Genomic DNA, 21,364 nt, shown 5'->3' with positions numbered 1-21,364 from the left:
CAGTATGGATGGTGATCGATCTATCTATCTATCTATCTATCTATCTATCTATCTATCTATCTATCTATCTATCTATCTATCTATCTATCTCAATTGTCCATCTACCTATTTACAAAGCAGTATGAATCAGAAACATTTTAATATACTTTTAAATATATCTTCTCTCTCTCTTTTTAATATGCCCACACGTGGGCTAAGTTTCTATAAAGAGCTTTAAATTTTATGACTGAATCTTAAATACTTAAATAAATAGAAAATGCTAAGATAAAAGCTAGTAAACAAAATCGTTAGCTCTAAAAACAAAAAGCTCAATGTGTACAGATTTACTAAGTACTTGGTTGCCATATGAAATGGTGCAGTTATTTTACTGGTGTATTTTACTTTTATTTATACTTCTAGCGGACTACTGTGCAGAGCTGAGAATGCCATGATTCATCAAGGCTTCCACACTCGGGCAGCTCGATGATGTGCCCATCAGATGTGAAGCTGCACTCTGCGTGATGCACATTCTCACCCTTCTGCCTCCACCACGTACTGTGTGTGACTCTAGCAAAGCATATTCATCCACCTCCGACCCACCCTCCCACCTGAAGGAGAGGCATGCCACGAAACTGAGGTAAATAAAAATGGATTACATAAAGGCACTCTTAGTCAGAAACCATTTTTCTTTCATTAACAGTAAGAAAGTCTTCACTATGAGCTAGTCCATTTTTATACCATTACCTTTTGTTCTCGCAGAGAAACCAAAGTACAAAATACAGAGTATTTTGAGATTATTTAACATGTAATTAAGCAAACTACAGTCAACATTTTCCGACATACCTAAGAACACTAACTTTGGAGTCAAATAGTCCTGGAACGGACAGGGTTTCAAGTTCCAGCTTGACCATGTGTTGGCTATCTGACCTTAGGCAACTTGCTTGAGCTTCAATTTCCTCAACTGTAAAAAGGGACTAGAACCAGAACCTGAGGCATGGTGATATTGTGAGGGTTAAATGAGATTATGCATGTAAAGGAATTAGCATGGTCTCTGAAAATGATAGACAGGGTAGCTGTATTTTTTATTAATAATAATTTCTTAATTATATAATGCTCATTATGGTCAATACTGTGCTGGTATTCACTGGTGTTGGAAGAAGAGCTCCCTTGCTCACCTCAACAGGCCGTCATTGCTGCCAACTGTGATGAATCTTATGTTAGGGCTTGGAGTACACATTACAGCACACTGGAGGCTGGATGGCGCTCCACTCACTTAAGGCATTAGGTCAGACTGGAGTAAAGGAAAAAGACGTTTTTACTGAATAAATAGCATCTGACTAGCATTCGAAATGTATCTCTGTTCCTGCAATTCAATATAAAACCAACTCCACTTTTTTTTCTTTGCCTAACATTTACTGATTGTTCAGTGTGCCCTAGACAAGGCTTAAGAAAAGATTCTCTCACAAATAACTGAGAGTGTCAAACCTCTGGATTCTTAATTATTTGTGATTCCTTCCTCCTTGTCTCTTTGCTTTAATTATGTTCTGATGGGAAAATGCGTACATAACATAATATAATAAAGACTGGGTAGGATCAGCTACTTTCTTCAATGGCTTTAAAATGTAACAGGAGCAGCTAGCATGGCTCTTCCTACAATACTTGCTTTTTCTGCCTAAAAAAATGCCAGTAATGTTTGGCATGTGAACCCAAAGACATAGAAAATGTATACAAAAATGTAAAAAGCTTTAAGCCTCATTAGAAGCAGACATATCCATGTTTCTTTAATATCCACTGTACCTCCGTGCAGCTCAACCTCAGATCTCAAATCTCAACCTCTTGAGTGACTCTGAAAAATAATGGTACTCATCACAGACACAAATATCTCCATTGGTCCATGCTTCTACCTGCCAGGCTGGTGGATTATGGGCTTGAACTGTATATCGGGATTAACATTTGGCTGTGAGTAAAGACATAGTGACTAATAGAGGCTAAATGACCAAAGGTTTATTTTTTTCCTCATAAAGTTAGCAGTCTGGGATTAGGCTGTCCAGGACTGGAAAGATAGATGAAAGATACCTGTTCTACCAAACTCTTGGTTCCCAGGGTCATAAGAAGGCTGCTATCCACCAGTTAGTCATCCTCATTCCAGGTAAGAATAAAGTCAAAAGCCTTGTCTTCATGAGGCTTTATCCTTTTATTCAAGAACGATATCCTCCCCAGGGACATCTCATAGGCCATAATTGAGCTAGACCGTAGCCGCCTCATCTATAAGTATGTCGGAACATTAACTATGTGAGCATGGCGCAGAGCTATCCCAAATAAAATCAAGGTTCCCTTAAAAAAGAATGAGTGGGAGAAGATTCTGGGAAGATGGCAGAGTAGAAAGCACCAGGAATCTATCTCTCCACCTAGACAACAATTGCACTGGCGGAATCTGTCTGATATAATTACTTTGGAACTATGAAATCTGTTGAAAGCTTGCAACTTCTGGAGGGTGGGGCTGAGACCTGTATGGTAAATTGCAGTAAAATTTAATTATTTTCAGTTCTTAGTACATTAGCAGCTACTCATTCCCCACCCCCAGCTGTGCACATGCTCCTGAAGCAGCTTGCAAGTACCTTGTGGGAACTGGGGGAGGGGACGGGGGGCAGGACAGAGCAAAAAGGCCTTGTCCTCCAAATATTGTGGATCTGTGTCCTGATTGTTGCTTCTGCCCATAGAGGAAGAGGTGGGCAGCATTGTTGTTGCACCTCCCCCATTTTTGCAAGCCCCCCTCACCTGAAGTGACTTCTAGGTGATTTAAAGGGCCAGCCTATCTCCCCACTCCCTTTTATTTTTCACTTTTCCCCTTTGTAGGAGCCAGATATCAAAGACTAGGACATTAAAAAATAACTGCATTATTCAGGAAAAATAAGAAAGTGACCATGCATGCCAAGAGAAAAGCTCAGAAAAGACCCAAGAAGACTTTAAGTTTACACCTCAGGCTAAGACAGAGACATACTACAACAATTAAAAAAAAAAAAAAAAAACCACAATAAACAAAATATTACAAAAAAAACCAGCAAACCCTGAGGGAGGGAGAAAATATTCGATTTTCAGAGTTACCACATTATTAGATTTAAATGTCCAGTGTTCAACAACAACAAAAAAACAGTTAAGAAACAAGTATAGCCCATTCAAAGGGGTAAAAAAAATCAATAGAAACTGTTCTTGAAAAAGACTCAATGGCGATATACCAGACAAAGATTTTAAAATAGTTGTTCTAAAGATGCTCAAAGAACTAAAGGAAGATGAGAAAGTGAAAAAAAAAAAAAAAAGATGTCTGAACAAAATGAAAATATCAATAAAGAGATAGGAAACTTAAAAAGAAACCAAAAAGTTCTGGAGCTCAAAAGTGTAATAACTAAAATGAAAAAATTCATTAGAAGGAGTCAATGGCATATTTGAGCAGAAGAAAGAATTGGCAAGCTTGAAGATAGGACAATGGAAATTATCAAGTCCCGGGAACAGAAAGGAAAACAACTGAAGAGCCTGAAGCACCTATGGGACAAGTGAACCAACATACCCCTCATGTCAGTCCCAGAAGAAGAGAGAGAGAAAGGGGCAGCGAGACTATTTTAAAAAATGATGACTGAAAATGTCCCAAATTTGAGGAAAGGCATGAATATGAACATTCACGAAGCTCAACGAACTCCATGTAAGATGAACTCAAAGAGACCTACACCAAGACACATTATAATAAAACTCTCAAAAGACAAAGAGAAAATCTTAAAGGCAGCAAGACAGAAGTGAATTGTCACATACAAGGAATCCTCGGTAAGATTATAAGCGGATTTCTTATGAGAAACTTTAGAGGCCCTAAGACAGCGGGCTGATATATTCAAAGCACTACAAAAAAGAAACTGTCAATCAAGAATCCTATATCTGGCAAAAGTGAGGACAAATTAAGACATTCCCAAATAGTTTTCTTCAAGGAGGCAGCTAAGCAGTCTCCTCAGCAGACGCAGAGATGCGGATCTTCATGACGACCCTGACGGGCAAGACCATCACACTAGATGTCCAGCCCAGTGACACCACTGAAAAGGCCAAAGGTAAAATCCAAGACAAGGCGGGCATCCCACCTGACCAGCAGCGTCTGACTTTGGCAGGCAAACAGCTGGAGGATGGCCACACTCTCTCAGACTACACCATCCAGAAAGAGTGCACCCTGCACTTGGTGCTTCATCTGGTTGAAGCATCACTGAGCCCTCCCTCCGTCAGCGCGCCGGGAAGTGCGACTGAAACAAGATGATCTGCCGCAAGTGCTACTCGCGCCTGCGTCCCCGTGCTGTCAAATGCCTCAAGAAGTGTGGCCACACCAACAACCAATGCTCCAAGTAGGTGGTCAAATAAGGCCCCTCCACCGCCTCCTCAGCCAGCAGGGCGGCCACCTGCCCAAACTCCTTGGCCCGGGGGTCTCAGTAAAGTTTCCCTTTCATTGATTGGAGCAGTAAAAAAAAAAAAAAAAAAAAACCCACCAGACATTCTCGAATAAACAAAAGCTGAGAGAGTTCACGATGATTAGGCCCGTCCTGCAAGAAGTGCCCCGGAGAGTCCTGAAAGATGAAAGAAAAAGGCACTAAACAGAAACTTAAAGTCATATGGAGAAATCAAGAATTCGATAAAGGTAAACACATAGACAATTATAAAAGCTAGTATTATTATAAAAATGGTTTTTAACTGTACTTTTGTTTTCTACATGATTTAAGAGACTGACAGATTTAAAGAAAAAAATTATTATTGGTGTAAAAGCTAGTTATTATTGTAATTTTGGTTTATACTCCAAATCTTGTTTTCTGTACAACTGAGACTAATACATTTAAAAAGATTATTAGTTTATGTTTTGGGTCACACAATGTATAAAGGTGTAATTCTGTCATATCAACCACCAAAAGGATTTGGGATAGAGTTATAAAGGAGCAGAGTTTTTATATGTTATTGAAGTTAGACTGGCATAAATTCAAATAGAGTGTTATACCTTTAGGATGTTTAATGTAATCCCTATGGTAACCACAAAGAAAATAGCTATAGAATATGCACAAAAAGAAATAAGAAGGGAATTTAAACATTTCATTATGAAAAATCAACACAGAAGAAAACAATAATACAGGATATGAGGGACAAAATAACTCTTAAGTCATATAGAAAATAGCATGACAGAAATGATTTCCTTCTTATCAGTAATTACTTTAAATTTGTTGCATTTCTATATATGAACAATGCACAATCTGAAAAAAAAATTATGAAAACAATTCCACTTACAATAGCATCAGAAAGAATAAAATACTTAGGAATTAACTTAATCAAGGAGGTAAAATACTTCCACAATGAAAGCTATGTAACATTGCTGACAAAAATTAAAGAGAATATACATAAATGGAAATACATCCCATGCTCATGGACTGGAAGACTTAATACTGTTAAAATGTCAATACTGCTCAAAGTGATCTACTGATACAATGCAATTCCTATCAAATCATAATGATGTTTTCTTGCAGAAATAAAAAAGCCATCCTAAAATTCATATGGAATCTCAAAGGACTCTGAATAGCCAATGCAATCTCAAAAAAGAACAAAACTGAAGGATTTATACTTCTGGATTTGAAAATTTACTACAAAGCTACACTAATCAAAACTGTGATATTGGCATAAAGACAGACATTGAATAGAATAAAACAGAGAGCCCAGAAATAAACCCTTGCACATATGATCAAATGATTTTTGACAAGGGTGTCAAGACCTTTCAATGGGGAAAGGACAATCTTTTTTTCAAGAAATGATGCTGGGAAAACTGGATTTCCACATGCTAAAGAATGAAGCTGGACCCTTATCTAACACCGTATATAAAAATTCAGTCATAATGAGCCAAGGTCCTAAATGTTAAGACCTAAAACAATGAAACTCTTAGATGAAAACATAGGACAAAAGCTTTATAACACTGGATTCGGCATTGATTTCTTGGACATAACACCAAATGCACAGGTAGCAAAAGAAAAAATAGACAAATTGGACTGTATGAAAATTTTAAAATTTTATGCTTCAAAAGACACTATCAACAGAGTAAAAAAGCGATCGACAGAATGGGAGAGAATATTTGCAAATCATATATCTGATAAGGGATTAATATCCAGAATATTTAGAGAACTCTGAAAATTCAACAATAACAGAAACAAACAACTTAATTCAAAAATTGGCCAAGGATTTGGACGGACATTACTCCAAAGAAGATATATAAATGGCCAACAAGCACATGAAAAGATGCTCAACATCACTAACCATTAGAGTAATCCAAATCAAAACTACAAAAGGATACCATCTCATACTCATTAGGATGGCTACTATCAAAACAACAGAAAACAGCAAGTGCTGATAAGGATGGGAAAAATACTGGAACCCTTGTCCACTGTTGGTGAGAATGTAAAATGGTACAGCCACTGTGAAAAACGGTATAGTGGTTCTTCAAAAAATTAAAAACAGAAATATAATATAATCCAACAATTTCAGTTCTGAATATATAACCCCCAAGAACTGAACGCAGGGTCTCAAGGAGATATTTGTACATCAACGTTCATAGCGGCATTATTCACAATAGCTAAAACGTGGAAGCAACCCAAGTATTCATCAACAGGTGAATGGATAAGCATATACATATTCATATATATATATATATACACACACATATAATGGAAAATCATCTGGCTTTAAAAAGGAAGGAAATTTTGCGGTGTGCTACAACTTGGATGCTAACTGAAATAAGGCAATCATAAAAAGACAAATTCTATATGATTCCACTTATATGAAGTACTTAGAGTAGTCAACATCATAAAGAAAGTAAAATGGTAGCTGCCAGTGAGTGGAGATAGGGGACAATGGGGAGTTATTGTTTAATAGTATAGCATTTCAGTTTTACAAGATGAAAAGAATTATGAGGATAGATGGTAATGATGGTTGCACAACAGTATAAATGTATTTAATATCACTGCACTGTACACTTAAAGATGGTTGAGATGTTAAATGCTATGTTACATGTATTTTACCACCAAAATAACACAAAAATAAACCAAAAAACCAGAGTGAGGGAATAAGAGGAATAGATATAGCATAAATATATACCTACATCAGTAGAACTTGCCATAAGTGGTTAAGAGACTGCAGCTTAAATTTATGATTTCATTGCAGGAAAAAATGAATTAAAATGTCGATTGATTATTAACGACTGAAATGGTTTTATATTGATTGGTAATTGATAGTAATAACCATAATTGCATCTTGGACTTATTCACATAGCACTTTTCTCTGAGGATCTCCATGTTTTCGACACATATTAACTATTTCCACCAAGTGAAATGATGAATTTTCCAGAGAAAATATGCATATGGTAAAGGAAAGAAACATAAAATGTAAAACTACAGAATGAGCCCTGTGCTGAGTACTATGCTACATGTGTTGATTATGCTGCCTCGTTTTCTTTCTCTTCCCAGAGACCCTGTGAGGGATTCAGAAAGGTTAGGTAGGCTTTTAAAGGCTCTTCATGAGAAATGCAGTCTGAGTCTGGTTAGGTTCACCAAAACTGAGTGTGCTAGACCAAACAGACTCTTCATTAAGCTGATACTCACCCTTTATCAAAGAGGTTTTGCAACCATATCTCTTGTGAGTAGTATGTACAGTGAAACAACAACAAAAAAAAGCTCAATGTTTAGGTCAATGTATTCAAGCTGCCAGTGCCAGACTAAAGGAGTAAGGGAGGGGGAGAAAGAGGGAAGGGAGTAAGAGGAGAAGCTGTAACCACTATGAAACAACTCCCAAAGAGTTAGATGAACTAAAACCATGTCACCTAAAATATTATTCCCTTTAATTCAAATATAAGTTTACAGACGGAAAGCTTTGTCCCCAGAAAATTAAACTCTCAGAGAACATGTATGCAACATATTCAAGCTCAGAATATATTCAAACTCAGGAGGGTATCATCTAGCTATTAATTAACATTATAATTTGCTCCTGAACATATAGAGTTTCTAACGCAATCAGAGCTTTTTTCTAAATCTTTAATCGTTCCGTAGACTAAAAAAAAAGTAGTATTACAACATTATTACTAAGCAAAATACTAAAAATACTAAGACACAATGAAAGCTATTCTTCTCTGAGTACATATACAACTCCCATTGTTATTAAGAGAGTTAAGCACACACTCGTTTGGAGAAAAAAAGAAAAATACACAGTAATGCCTCAGAGCTATTATAAGTGATGCATTAGCTTCGTAAGACTATAGAAGAAAAGCAGAGACTGGTTAGATTTACAGGTTTCAAATACGTACACTTATTTATTTTGTGTTAATTTTAATTTAAATAATTACCCCATATGAAATGGTTACATCACTGAAGGATTAGATCATTACACTCTTTTCAAAAAAAGCAAAGATAAGTTTAAGAAGTTTAAATAATATACTAAATAAAGGTTCCCTTTTCTCAGCCGAGAAAACACGTGAGTTGAAATCAAGTATGGGGAGTTCTGGAGTCAGTTTCATAATTACTTATGACCCCACAAGTAGTTAGAATAAAAATTCTTTGTAGGAAATTTTTTTATTTTATTTTTTGTAATTCACAATTATTTGGTTGAGTACATATTCACCACTAGCTATGCAGATTATAAGGTCTCAAAAGTAAATAAATACACCCTGTTTTGAGACCTTGGTCTTTCTTTGAAGAAGAATGGGTGTGGTAGTGGGGGGAAGGGAGGCCTTAAAGCTGGAAGAGGCCTGGGAAGCTCATCCAAGACTCATTTTAAGTAAGATAGATAAACAAACCAACATTGGTCCATTTACTGGAATATTTGCTTGGTGGCAATAATGAATACATTTCTTTTACTGTGATGTGTGTGTGCTGAGGAGGTTGATATGATTTTTAGTTGTATATTACCAAAATGGGTTTACAACACTTTTTATTTTAAAACCAATAAAAAATTTTTTTTAAGTAAAACTTCTTTCCCTCAATGGACAAAGACCTGGGCCCTCTAATGGCTTCATAGGAGTTGGTTTTTAAAAACTGCAAACTGATTGGGTGACATTTAATCTCTGAGATTAAAATCACTTAGTGAATATTGTATTGTTCCACTGTTCTCACTGTCATTTTGGCATTTGGGGCCTTACTCTGCTGCTTCTGCTGGTGCACTTACCAGCTAATGAAACCTAGCCCAGGAGCAGCTGCCTGAATCTATGTCAAACTGCATCTGGCAGCCATCTATCTTCCAGCCATCTAAATTCACCTCTGAAATCATACAAAAGCAGCTCAGAGATCCCTGCAGCCACACCAACACACCAGTCTTTGTTTCATCAAGGCTGTAAAGCAATTTTAGACCTTTTTTTTTTTTTTTTTTTTAATTTGCCACATATTTTAAAGTGGCAGCTTTTGAAAGGAATGGGGGAAAGTTTTTTTTTAAATAATGAGAATATCAAGTCTTAAAAATATCCTGTTAAAATTTGGTAGACCATCATTAGTACAGTTTTGGCTGAAATAGTAAATTTAAGGGCTTGCCAGTAGAGACACACTGGTGCCGACAGATTCCAGACAAGGAGGCGAGTCTGCTTAAAATTCTTGAGTTGTCACGGTTATTAAATACACTGTGCCACAAAACCTGCCAGTACTCAAGGTTTTCTCCATATCAGCTCTGCTAAATTATCAAAAATGCTGGTTTTAGCAGGAAAATTATTTACATGTGCATTCGAGAAATATTTTAAAGGGCCCTTACATGAGAGAGAAAAGTTTCTTGAAAGAGAAGAGATAGATAGACAGACAGACTTTTTTTAAGTGAACTTTTTTCCAAAAATTATTATTAGTTGGATCACTCTGTAACAACCGACTCTCTTCCTGCCCTCCTAATGATAATGACCTATACAAGAGAATACTTTTTTTTCACTGCAAAGGCTAAGGTTTGAGCCATTAAGAAAGGAGTGTAACAAACGTGTACTAAAGCAGAGGTCCTCAACTCCCAGGCCGCAGACCTGTACAGGTCCCTGGCCTTTTGGGAACCTGGTCACACAGGAGGTGAGCAGCAGAGAGAGAGCGAAGCTTCATCTGTACTTGTAGCTGCTCCCCAGCGCTAGCATCACTGCCTCAGCTCCACCTCAGATCATCAGGCGTTAGATTCCCATAGGAATACTGGTTCCTGGTGTCCAAAAAGTTGGGGACCGCTGTTCTAAAGGTTCTATAAGGAAAGCCAAGTCATAAATGATGCCTAAAGCAAACTTAGTTCTTAGATCAGAAATAAGTGGGAAAAAAAAAGCTTTTTTCCTCCTTCATTTCCTCATTTTATTAATATATATAATCAATTTCATTTTAGACAATTTTACCTGCATCCTATACTTTCTTTTTATTGCAGAATTTGCATTTACTACTCCAACCTTTTTAGAGTGTGTGATTCAAAAGCATTAAGTACATTAATATTGTTGTTCAACCACCATCATTATCCATTTCCAGAACTTTTTCATCATCCCAAAGAGAAATTATGTACCCATTAAACAGTAACTCTCCATTCCTTCCTGCCCCCTGCCTCTGATAACCTCTATTCTACATTCTGTCTTTATGAATTCGCCTATTTTAGGTAACTTCTATAAATTGAGTCATAAAATATTTGTTCTTTTGTGTCTGGCTTATTTCATTTAGTATGTTTTCCAGGTTCACCTATGTGTAGCATGTATTAGAAATCGTTTCTTCTTAAGTCTGAATAATATCCTTTTGTATGTATACACCACATTTTGTTTATCCATTCATCTGTTGATGGACATTTGGGTTGCTACGACCTTTTGGCTACCGTAAATAATGTTGCTATAAACATTGGTATACAAATATCTGTTTGAGTTCCTGCTTTCAATTCTTTTGGGTATGTACCTAGAAGTGGAATTGCTGAATCAAAATTCTATAACTTTTTGAGGAACCAAAGAGTTGCTTTTTAAAACAAATCTAATTTTGTTCTTGTAATGAGCCACAGATTAGTTTAATGACTAAAATTCTTCCTCTCTGATGTATGAAGGTCATCAGTTCCCTCCATATTGCTAAATTCAGTGGTCAATCTGTCCTTATCTTACCTGACTTGCAAAGTTGATCAGCTGACTACTTCCTCTTCCTTCAAAAAACACTTTGTTCACTTGGCTGCCAAGATCCTACACTCTTGGTTTTTTTCCTCTGTCACTGGTCATATCTTCTCAGTCTCTCTCAGCTGGTTCCTCTCCCTGTCCCTGACCTCTAAAGGGTCCCTGGGCCTCAGTCTTTGGACTTCTTCACAATATGTACTCCTCCCTTGGAGAGCTCCTCTAGTTTCATGGCTTTAAATATCATACAAATGCTGACAACTTGTAAATGTGTATCTCCACTCTGTATACCTTGCCTCTGAACTCCAGACTGGGACATCTAACTGCCTATTCAACACCTCCACTTAGATGTCTCAAATTCAACATGTGCTCCTCATCTTCTCCCCAAAGCTGCCCTGTCCCTGCAATTTTTCCATCTCAGTTAATGATAACACCATTTGTCAAAGTCCTCAGCTCCAAAGCCTTGGAGTCATCATTGATTCCTCTTCCCTTCATACCCAACATCCAATGTGGCAGCAAATCCTGTTGGCTCTGTCTTCAAAATCTAAATACAAATTGATCATATCTCATGACTCTACTGCTACCACCCCGGTCCAAATCACCATCACTTCCTGCTTGGAGTACTGAAATAGCTTCTGAAGTACTGTTCCTTGCTTTTACCCTATTTTTCTACTGTATTCTCAACACAGTAGTCAGAGTGTCCTTTTTAAAATAAGTCAGGTTATGTCCCTTCTCCACTCAAAATCTCCCAATGCCTCCCCATTTTACTCAAAGCAGGACCCAAAGACTTGACAACACCCTAAAAAGCTCTACTTATTCTGGACTCTGGTTGTCCCTCTAACTTCATTACCAAACTACTCTCCCCTACCACTGGCTTCACTTCCTTAGTAGTCGATGAACATGCTAGACAGCTTTCTACCTCAAAGTCTTTGCACTGGCTGTTCCTTCTGTCTGGAGCTCTCTTCCTTCATATACCTGCATGGTTTTTCCTCCCACTTCCTTCAAGACTTTGCTCAAATGACACTGTCTCTTTGTCTTTAAACCTTGTTTAAAATTGTGAATTCTAATCCACTCAATCCTGCAGCCTTTTTCATATCCTCAACCCCTAAATACAGCTTTTAAAAAATTTTCCATAGCACTTACCACCTCCTAAAATACTGTATAATTTATGCATCATGTTTATTATCTTCTGCCGTAGTTAAACCGTAGGCTCCATGAAAGCAGGGATTCCCCCACCTCAATTTTGTTCACTGTTGTATTTCGGCACTTAGAGTGATGCTCAATAGTTTTTAAATGAATGGCTCAGGCGAAAAATACCCTTTATTTTGGGACGTATTGTCAGTTATGTGTGCTTAATTTGGTTACATTCGAATGTTCAGCCTCTCTCACATATGCCAACCCACAAACATTTTGAAAGCAACTTCTATGAGTCTGGCATTGTACTGGCTGCTGGTGAAATACAGATATCCCTTCACTCGTGGAGTTCAAAGTCCAGTGGCGTTCTAAGGAGCCCACGATTTTTAAATTAAACTTTTCATTTTGAGATAATTGTATTTTCACATGCTGTTGTCAAAAACAATACCGAGAGATCCTATGCACCCTTTACTCAGTTTTCCCCAAAGGTAACACCTTACAAAACTATAGCACAAGATATTGACATTGATATAGTCAAGATACAAAATTTTTCCATCACCAAACAGATCCCTGTGTTGCCTTTTTATAGCCTTACCCACTCCTCTCCTCTCCCTTAACCCCTAAAAACCATTAATCTCTTCTCAATTTCTACAATTTTATCACTTCAAGAATGTTATATACTTGGAATCATACAGTATACGATCTTTTGGGATTGGCTTTCTTCACTCAGCATAATTCAGCTGGGTTGTGGCTTGAATCATTAGTTCCATTTCGCTGCTGAGTAGTGCTGAACACACCATAGTTAGTTTAACCATTCACTCATTGAAGGATCTGAGTTGTTTCCAGTTTGGGGCGATAATGAATAAAGGTGCTATATACATTTGTGTACAGGTTTTTGTATGAACTTAAGTTTTCATTTTTCTGGGATAAATGCCCAGGTGTACAATTGGTGGGTCATGTGGCAGTGGGATGTTTAGTTTTTAAAGAATCTGCCAAGCTGTTTTTCGGTGTCTATAATATTTTACATTCCTATAAGCAATGTATCTATGACCCAGTTTCTCACCATCCTCATCATTTGGTGTTACTAATTTTTATTCGAGCCATTCTGATAGGTGCGTGTTTATCTCACTGTGCCTTTAATTTGCACTTCCCTAATCTAATGTTGGACATCATTTTGTTATCTGTATATCCTCTTTGGTGAAATGTCTCTTCATGTCTTTTACCTAATTGGATATATTTTTTTAGTGTTTAGTTTTGAGAGTTCTTTATATATTCTAGATACTAGCCATTTGTCAGATATGTGATTTGCAAATATTTTCTCCAAGTCTTTTTATCTTTTCAGGATAAGTCTTGCATAGAGCTAAATTTTCAACTTTGATGGTCTAATTTGTCAATTCTTCCTTTTATGGATCATGCTTTTTGTGTGTAATACTATTTATTTATTATTTGTTTGTTTGTTTGTTTATTTTTAGGCGAGGCGATGTATTTATTTATTTATTTATTTTTAGGTGAGGTGACCCTTGGTTGACCTCACAGAATGCAAGGACCTTGTCAGCTTACAATCTCTTATTTTTCAAAGTTTTTACGCCTATAGCACCTGGTCTTCCTAGGTGGTCTCCCATCCGAGTACTAACCAGGCCCGACCCTGCTTAGCTTCTGAGATCAGACGGGATTGGGCTTGTTCAGGGTAGCATGGCTGTAGACGACAATTTATTTTTTAATGGGCCTAGGTCTTAAATGAGTAAGAGTTTGCTAAGTTGAGAAATGAGAAAGAATATTCAAGGCTAACGTATCAGAATGGCAACACTCGCTATGATGCCAGTTGACTTAAAAATAAGAGAACTGGAGAACCGTTTGACAATCCTATACTTACAATAATGCTCTATTTGTATGTAACCATAAGTTCTATACTCTTTATAGGAAGGTAAGAATGAAGAGCAATTGTTCTATGGTTATAATTTTAAATATTTGAGGATTGGTTAATATAGACACTTTCTTTAAAAACGAAGAAATTATAAATGCCAACCACTCTGAGACAATATATAATTTCAGATACCAGATATGGAACTCAGAAAGAATTTTCCTATACAAATAATGTGGTGGTAATTAGATAAAGGTGAAGAGTATTGTGAATAGAGGGGCCTCTCCTTTATTTGACAGAATCATTTTTATGGACTGTTCTACTTAAATGAATTTTCCAGATAATTGATGAAGACTACCTCTTTCAGAGTGCCAAAATGTTTTTACTTTTAACTACAATGGAGGACTCTGGATCGCCATTACTAAATCTAAGTATTTTACTATGTGGTAATGTTATTAAATGAGCAGTGCCTCAGGGCTACCAAAGTTCACAGGACTGGTTGCCCCTATATCAAATTCCTCTGAACTGCCAGCTTAGCTTTTGCCTCGGCCTTTTATATGTCCATATTTGTTACTGGACAGTCTGCTCTCAATTTTTGCAGCTGTCAAGAGGCCTGTTTCTCACTACACTTCCTCCTAATCTGCAGTGGTTTGGGAAGACCTATAACTAAGCCAGTAAGGGTTCTGTCTAAATTAAGAGTAACAGGCGCTGAATGGGGACATGATTTCACTCACCTCTGAGCAGAATGCATGAGTGCGTGGCCATGTGATACCCATTTAATGCTGCTGAAAGGTCTGCACAGAGACTTCCAGCTTCTTTAGTAATAATATATATTCTTCTTTTTTTAGTAATAATTTTTAGTTGAGCCCATGAGTACCTTACCAAAAGCTAAATCTCTTATCTTTTTTTTGTAGCTCGGTGGCCATGTTACTATATTCTGGCAAACAGAATATAAGCTGAATGTTGTTTTCATGCCTGCTAATACAACATGCATTCTTTAGTCCATGGATCGAGGAATAATTTTGACTTTCAAGTCTTATTACTTCAGAAATACAGTTCATAAGGCTATATCTGTCATAGACAGTGATTCTTCTGACGAATCTGGGCAAGGTAAATTAAAAACCTTCTGGAAAAGGATTCGCCATTCTAGACGCCATTAAGAACATTCACGACTCATGAGAAGAGGTCAAAATATCAGCGTTAACAGGAGTTTGGAAGAAGTTGATTCCAATCCTCACGGATGATTTTGAGGGGTTCAAGACTTCAGTGGAGGAAGTAAATGCAGATGTAGTGGAAGTAGCAAGAGAACTAGAATTAGAAGTGAAGCCTGAAGATGTGACTGGACTGCTGCAATCTCATACTAAAACTCAAACAGATGAGTTGCTTCTTATGAATGAGCAGACAGTTGTTTCTTGAGATGGAATCTACTCTTGGTGAAGATGCTGTGAAAATTATTGAAAGGACAACAAAGGATTTAGAATATTACATCAATTTAGTTGATAAAGCAGCAGCAGGGTTGAGATGACTTCAATTCTGAAAGAATTTATACTGTGGGCAAGGTGTTATCAAACAACACTGCATGCTACAGAGAAATTGTTTGTGAAAAGAAGAGTCAATTGATATGGCAAATTTCACTGTTGTTTTAAGAATTGCCACAGCCACCCCCAACTTTCAGCAATCGTCACCTTGATCAGTCAGCAGCCATTAACCTAGAGGCAAGACCCTCCACCAGCAAAAAGATTATGACTCACTGAAGGCTCCGATGATGGTTAGCAGTTTTTAGAATAACATATTTTTTAATCAAGGTATGTACATTGTTTTTTTAGATATAATGCTATTGTACACTTAACAGATACAGTGTAGTGTAGACATAGTTTTATATGCACTGGGAAACCAAAAAATTCATGTGACTTGCCTTATTGTGATACTTGCTATATTGTGTTGGTCTGAAATGGAACTCACAGTATCTCTGAGATATATCTGTAATTACAATATACTGTGATATGAGCTCCAAGGTAATGGTGTAACTGAATGAAAGAACAAAAGCTCCTAGACCTGGTCTGAGAACCAAGAGAGAAGAGAAAAGGGAAAGCAAGTAAGAAATGGCTGCCACTATCTAAGGAACTGCCTTCTCGGGGAACCTGGAAGGTTTATCACCATATCCCAGCACTAGCAAAGTATTTTATTACCTGGCTTATTCCAGGTAATAAAAACTGAATGAAGAGAGGTCATTCCTCTTCTTATGCAATGTGACCCAGTAACTAAGGGTTCACTTTTGTCTGCAAAATTACAAAACCACTGGATGTGATTGTTGTCTTTAGTCTCTGGGATTAATTGATCCTTTTCTGGGGATTCCTATGATCTGATATTTCTTAATTCTGCATTAAATGTAAGCATAAGAATTCATTTAATTTAATTCAACAAATAATTGAGTGCCCACAATGACAGAAATCTATTTTACTGGAAAATTTATACATTTCACGAGACTTATTTTTTAAAAAACACTGTCTGCCAAATAAACCTTGTAAGAAAGGCTAGGTTCTAGGAAGGTCCGGGTTGTTTTGTTTTGTTTCGTTTTTAACATATAGGAAAGAAGTCCTGAGAAGAAATAATCAAGAACTCCCTTGCCTAGGATGAGCCATCTAGGAATAACAATAAGAAAGAAGGACAGTATAGATAGAGAACTTGAACTCAGGACAGAAAAAACACTCATTAAAACAAATCGAAAAGAAAAGTAAATTGAGTATGGATAGTCACATTCGTTTTATATCTCTCTGGTAATTTGTGATGGCTTTATATATCATCCTCTGCAACATTAAATCTTAGAATTCAAATTTGCTTGGTGTTTATTTCTCACTACTTTATAAATACAGCCCCCTCCACATACAAACCCTCCTACTAGAGATTCAAAAAGAGAGAACATTAGAGAAAATACAAAGTTACAGCTATAATACATTTACTTACAGCATTTTGAACTATAAAAATATCACTGATGCACAGCTGTCAAATACAGCAAACTCTAAAAATGTAGAAGGCAAGCATGCATACAGGAAACAAGAGTGCAAACAATTCTCAACCATAATGGGTGTAACTATTGCTCTGTCACGCTTAATCCCTGGGATTCACAGCACTTAAAGAATTCCTGGTAGCTGAAACTGTACAACAAGCAGGAAGAACAACACTCCTGTCCTTACAACTGGCTCTTCTCTGGGCCAGTCAAAAAGTCTCCTACAATTCTGAGCATCATACCCTATCTAATCAAACCATCATAATTCCCTCAGAAAAGGAATCCTTAAAAAGTTTTTCTTAAGTCTGCCCTATCAGTCTATTAACTCCAAGTCTTTTGCCTGGAATAAAAATTCATACTTCAGAAGAAAGATTATCCAAACAGAAAGAAAGCATTCTTTATCCAAACAGAAAGAAACAACAAGCACATTACAAACTATGGAATGACTAAATACAGATAGAAATTAGAATTTGAAATTGAATTCCATCTATAATCCTGAAATTCTAATTTTGGTTGTTTTATCATTGTACATCTTTCCTCTATCCCCATCTCCTACACCAAGGAACCTTTTAAAAATACTATTAGAATGTAGAACTGACTGGTTTGGTTTCAAGTATTTTTTTCTATGTCTGGGAGGCTCATAAACAGTGAGGTAGGTGTGTCAAACGATGAAGAGCAAAAAGAAACTGAAGGAGGGAGCTGGTTTATGTCATTTGATTCTAAGATTTCATAAGCAAAACAGAAAACCTGTATAATCCATGAACAAAATAATCCGATAATGAATAATCAAGAAAAGATATGAATTTACCAAATATCCTAGTGATTACTAGAATTATACTTGATTTTAATTTTTCCTTGGGCTTCTATTCAGTATTTGCTGAAAAGAAAATTAAGTAGTTCATCTTACAATTTGGATAAAATCAAAATTTTAAGACCACTTTCTTTAAGGACAAAATTATTCCTTATACATTTTTACCTTGCTTCATCATTTTCCTTCATCAAAATTCTGTCACTGACTAACACTACAAATAGTAGCACAGATTATTTATCCATGGGTTTGATAACTGTTAAAATTATACATCATCATTTGGTAGGTTTGTGATTTGGTCTCTGTATAGTTTTATTTTGGCAGATATTTGTTTATAACCTACAGTACTGAATAATACTTCCCAGCAAATGTGTACTATGAAAAGATGCTTTTAGCAAATGAAATCTACAAATGTCCAACGTATGTTTTTCAATATATTTAACTGACTTTTCCTGAAACTTATGTTATTGGTCTTGATCTCAAACTTTTCAACACTGGCTTCATATTATTTTTTTTTGTTCAAAACTGAAAACAAAGTACAGCACTTAATGTAGAAACTGTGGAGGTTTTTTTCCCAAATACTATTTTTCCATAAGTATAACTAATTATCCTTCACAGGAATCTTTCTAAAATAGTTGATTATGACTAAACTTGTAACAAACACTTGTTTAAATAAGTTTTATTGTAGTTCAATACTAGGTTTCTAAACAAGGCCATGTACCTCAAGTAGAGGACAATTATGGAGTTAGCTTTTTAGTTTTTGAAATCCCTTTTAACAGTGTACTATATAGTGTGTTTTAATTTTTTTTTTATGGTGACATTGGTTAACAAAATCCAATGTTTCAGCTCTACACTTTAACAGTAAGGCATGTGTGTGTGTGTGTGTGTGTAGGGAGAGAGAGAGAGAGAGAGATTACACTGTGTGTTCACCTCTCATAGATTTCTTTTTGTAACCACATATTTGACCCCCTTTACCCTGTCTACCTCTCCCAACTCCCTTTCTCCCTACCTTCTGGTAACCACTAGCCTATTGTCCATGTCCATGAGTCTCTGTTTGTTTGTCCTGTTCACTTGTTGCTTTTAGGTTTATATCCCACATATAAGTGATATCATGGGATTTTTTTCTGCCTGGCTTATTTAGCTGAGCACAATTATCTCGAGGTCCATCCATGTTGTCGCAAATGGCAGTAATTCATCTCTACTTATAGCTGAGTTAATATTCCATTGTATATATGTACCACAGCCTCTTTATCCAATCTTCTATCGTAGGACACTATCGTGTGTTTTAAGGAGGCAAAAATGAATCAGACTCACAATACATTTAATCAATTCTATTGTTTTTTGCAAAGAATCGGTTTTTGTTTCATGGTTTTTTAAATATTATTTGCCTTTTTCCTATTTTATAGATTGATTTCTCTATATTATTTCCTTCCTTCTACTCAATTTGGGTTTAATTTGTCCTTCTTTTTCTAGTTTATCCAGGCAGAAACTTAAGTCATTGATTTTGGACCTTTTTTCTTTTCTAGTGTAAGCAATAAATTTCCCTCAAGCACTGCTTTAACTGCATCTCACAAATTTTGATATGTTATAACTTCATTTTCATTCAGTTAAAACCACATGTCCAACGTCTTTTGGATATATGAAAAAGAATGCTATTGAATATGCTTGGAGAAATATGAAGTTGGAGAGAAAGTAGAAGGGTTAGAAGGAGTTGAAGTAAAAATTACCAAAGTTTTAGAAAAGGTGATAAGTACAACTTCTGATGTACCCTACAAACAGTTTTCAAAACTTAAGGTAATAGGTGGTAGCAAAACAATTGCAATTACTAGGTGTTAGGGAAAGCAGAATGCAATTGTACAACACTGGAATTTGACCAGGCCATTAGGGTCAAAAAGTTAAATGTAAAAGGTGCTTCTGATTGCCTAGAGCATAAAGATGTCTGTTTTCCAATGCATTTAAACTAAACTTCTAATCGCCCTGACTTCAGTTTTCTTTTTTCTTAATTCTAAAAGTAATCAATCACACTTAGATAAGCGGTACAACTGGAAAAGAGAAAATATCCCAAAAAATTATATATGAGAAAAATCTTTTGATTAGTAATTTTGAAGTAGTTTAATGTATGCATTAATAACTGTAGTTCTGTAAAAAGAATATACCAACATTTAGTTTATGTTTTCACAAGTATATGCCGACTGTCTCATAATTAAGTACGCAGAGCTCAAAACTGCCAACACTACAGAGAGCTTACACTGTTAACCATTATAGAAGAGGTTGAAAGATATTTGCTAATGACTACCATAAAAGGGACGTATGACTAAGAACAGAGAGGATGTATGACTAAAAAGTCCCACTACAGTTCTTTGAAAATTCCCTGAATAACTAGGCATGCCAAATGTGGTTTGTCATAAAATTATCTGATGCTAAAGTCTGTAGTCAGACAGACTACATGCTCTGTCTGTAGGATAAAGTACCAAAACAAGACCATCAATAAGTGAAAGTGTTGATCAAATTAAAGTGTAGCCCAGTGTTCAAATTGCTACTGTGCCTGACTAAACTAACTCTACAGGTAATTCATTCACTTCCTAGGGTGCTGGACCACAGCACGGTGACCAGGAACTCTGGGCCACTGCTGTCCTTTCTCGCACTTGAAAAAGTACAGAAAGTTTCTCACAGATCCTCAAACACTAGAATAATCCAAGTCAGCACACCATAGTCGACCTTTGGTAAACCGACCTTTTCACCCCAAAGGATTACCACGACTATACCTAAACTGCAGAAATTGAAAGAAAATCCTAGTACACATTTGGAAATACATCATACTTCTTTCATATGCACAACTGTCTCTGATATGCTGACATGACACAACTGATTTTCCAAAAGAATGTTACTTTACCCGCAAATAATAATTCCAAATTATAATAGTAATAGTTACCATTGTTATATAAAACAATGCCATTTAATCCTTTAATTCTGAGTTTGCATTACATAAGTTTTCAGATGGGGATACACACTCAAGGTCACATGATTTAAGGTCAGACTGAAATTCAACTTTGGCTGACACCAAAACCCATGTTTATTTCACTATACTTCACTTTTTCTTGATATTTTTCTATTTGCTACCCACACTTGTGGGAGAGAATACATTGAGCAAGTACTGACTCAAATAGGGAAGTAGTTTTGAATGACTGCAGAAATGTAACACACAGCAGTGACTTTTCATGCCATTTAATTGAGGGTGTATATTTTTTTCTTCTCAGTTTTAATATTTTTGGTCTTCTCAGTATATGCTGCTATCTGGATCTCTAAACATGTTTATAACACTATATCAGATTTCAGTAATATATGGGTTTTTAATAAAAAGTACAACTCCACCATGTATAAATCTTGCATCTTTAAGAACCTATGTTCTATGTATACAATAAAAAAAGGCAGTTCTTTATTCCGTTATACAGC

At 36.2% G+C, this 21,364-nt stretch overlaps 1 protein-coding gene, 1 long non-coding RNA gene and 2 pseudogenes across 4 annotated transcripts in view; 2 read left to right on the top strand and 2 right to left on the bottom strand.

Moving 5' to 3' along the window:
• The window catches only part of SERTAD2 (SERTA domain containing 2), a 107,726-nt gene that overhangs the window by 44,686 nt on the left and 41,676 nt on the right, over positions 1-21,364 (bottom strand). The gene's annotated exons all lie outside the window — the stretch shown is intronic.
• Positions 1-21,364, top strand: part of LOC111732385 — a 51,911-nt gene that overhangs the window by 18,997 nt on the left and 11,550 nt on the right. The window contains exon 2 of the long non-coding RNA XR_002777532.1: positions 400-616. This is a non-coding gene — a long non-coding RNA (uncharacterized LOC111732385). The remainder of the gene's footprint in view (positions 1-399; positions 617-21,364) is intronic.
• On the top strand, positions 3,974-4,479 carry LOC105306702 (annotated as a pseudogene).
• Positions 13,821-13,939, bottom strand: LOC111732393 (annotated as a pseudogene).

The sequence above is a fragment of the Pteropus vampyrus genome, unplaced genomic scaffold (genome assembly GCF_000151845.1).
Source record: "Pteropus vampyrus isolate Shadow unplaced genomic scaffold, Pvam_2.0 Scaffold453, whole genome shotgun sequence".
Taxonomy (NCBI): domain Eukaryota; kingdom Metazoa; phylum Chordata; class Mammalia; order Chiroptera; family Pteropodidae; genus Pteropus; species Pteropus vampyrus.
This window is presented reverse-complemented; position numbering and strand designations above follow the sequence as displayed.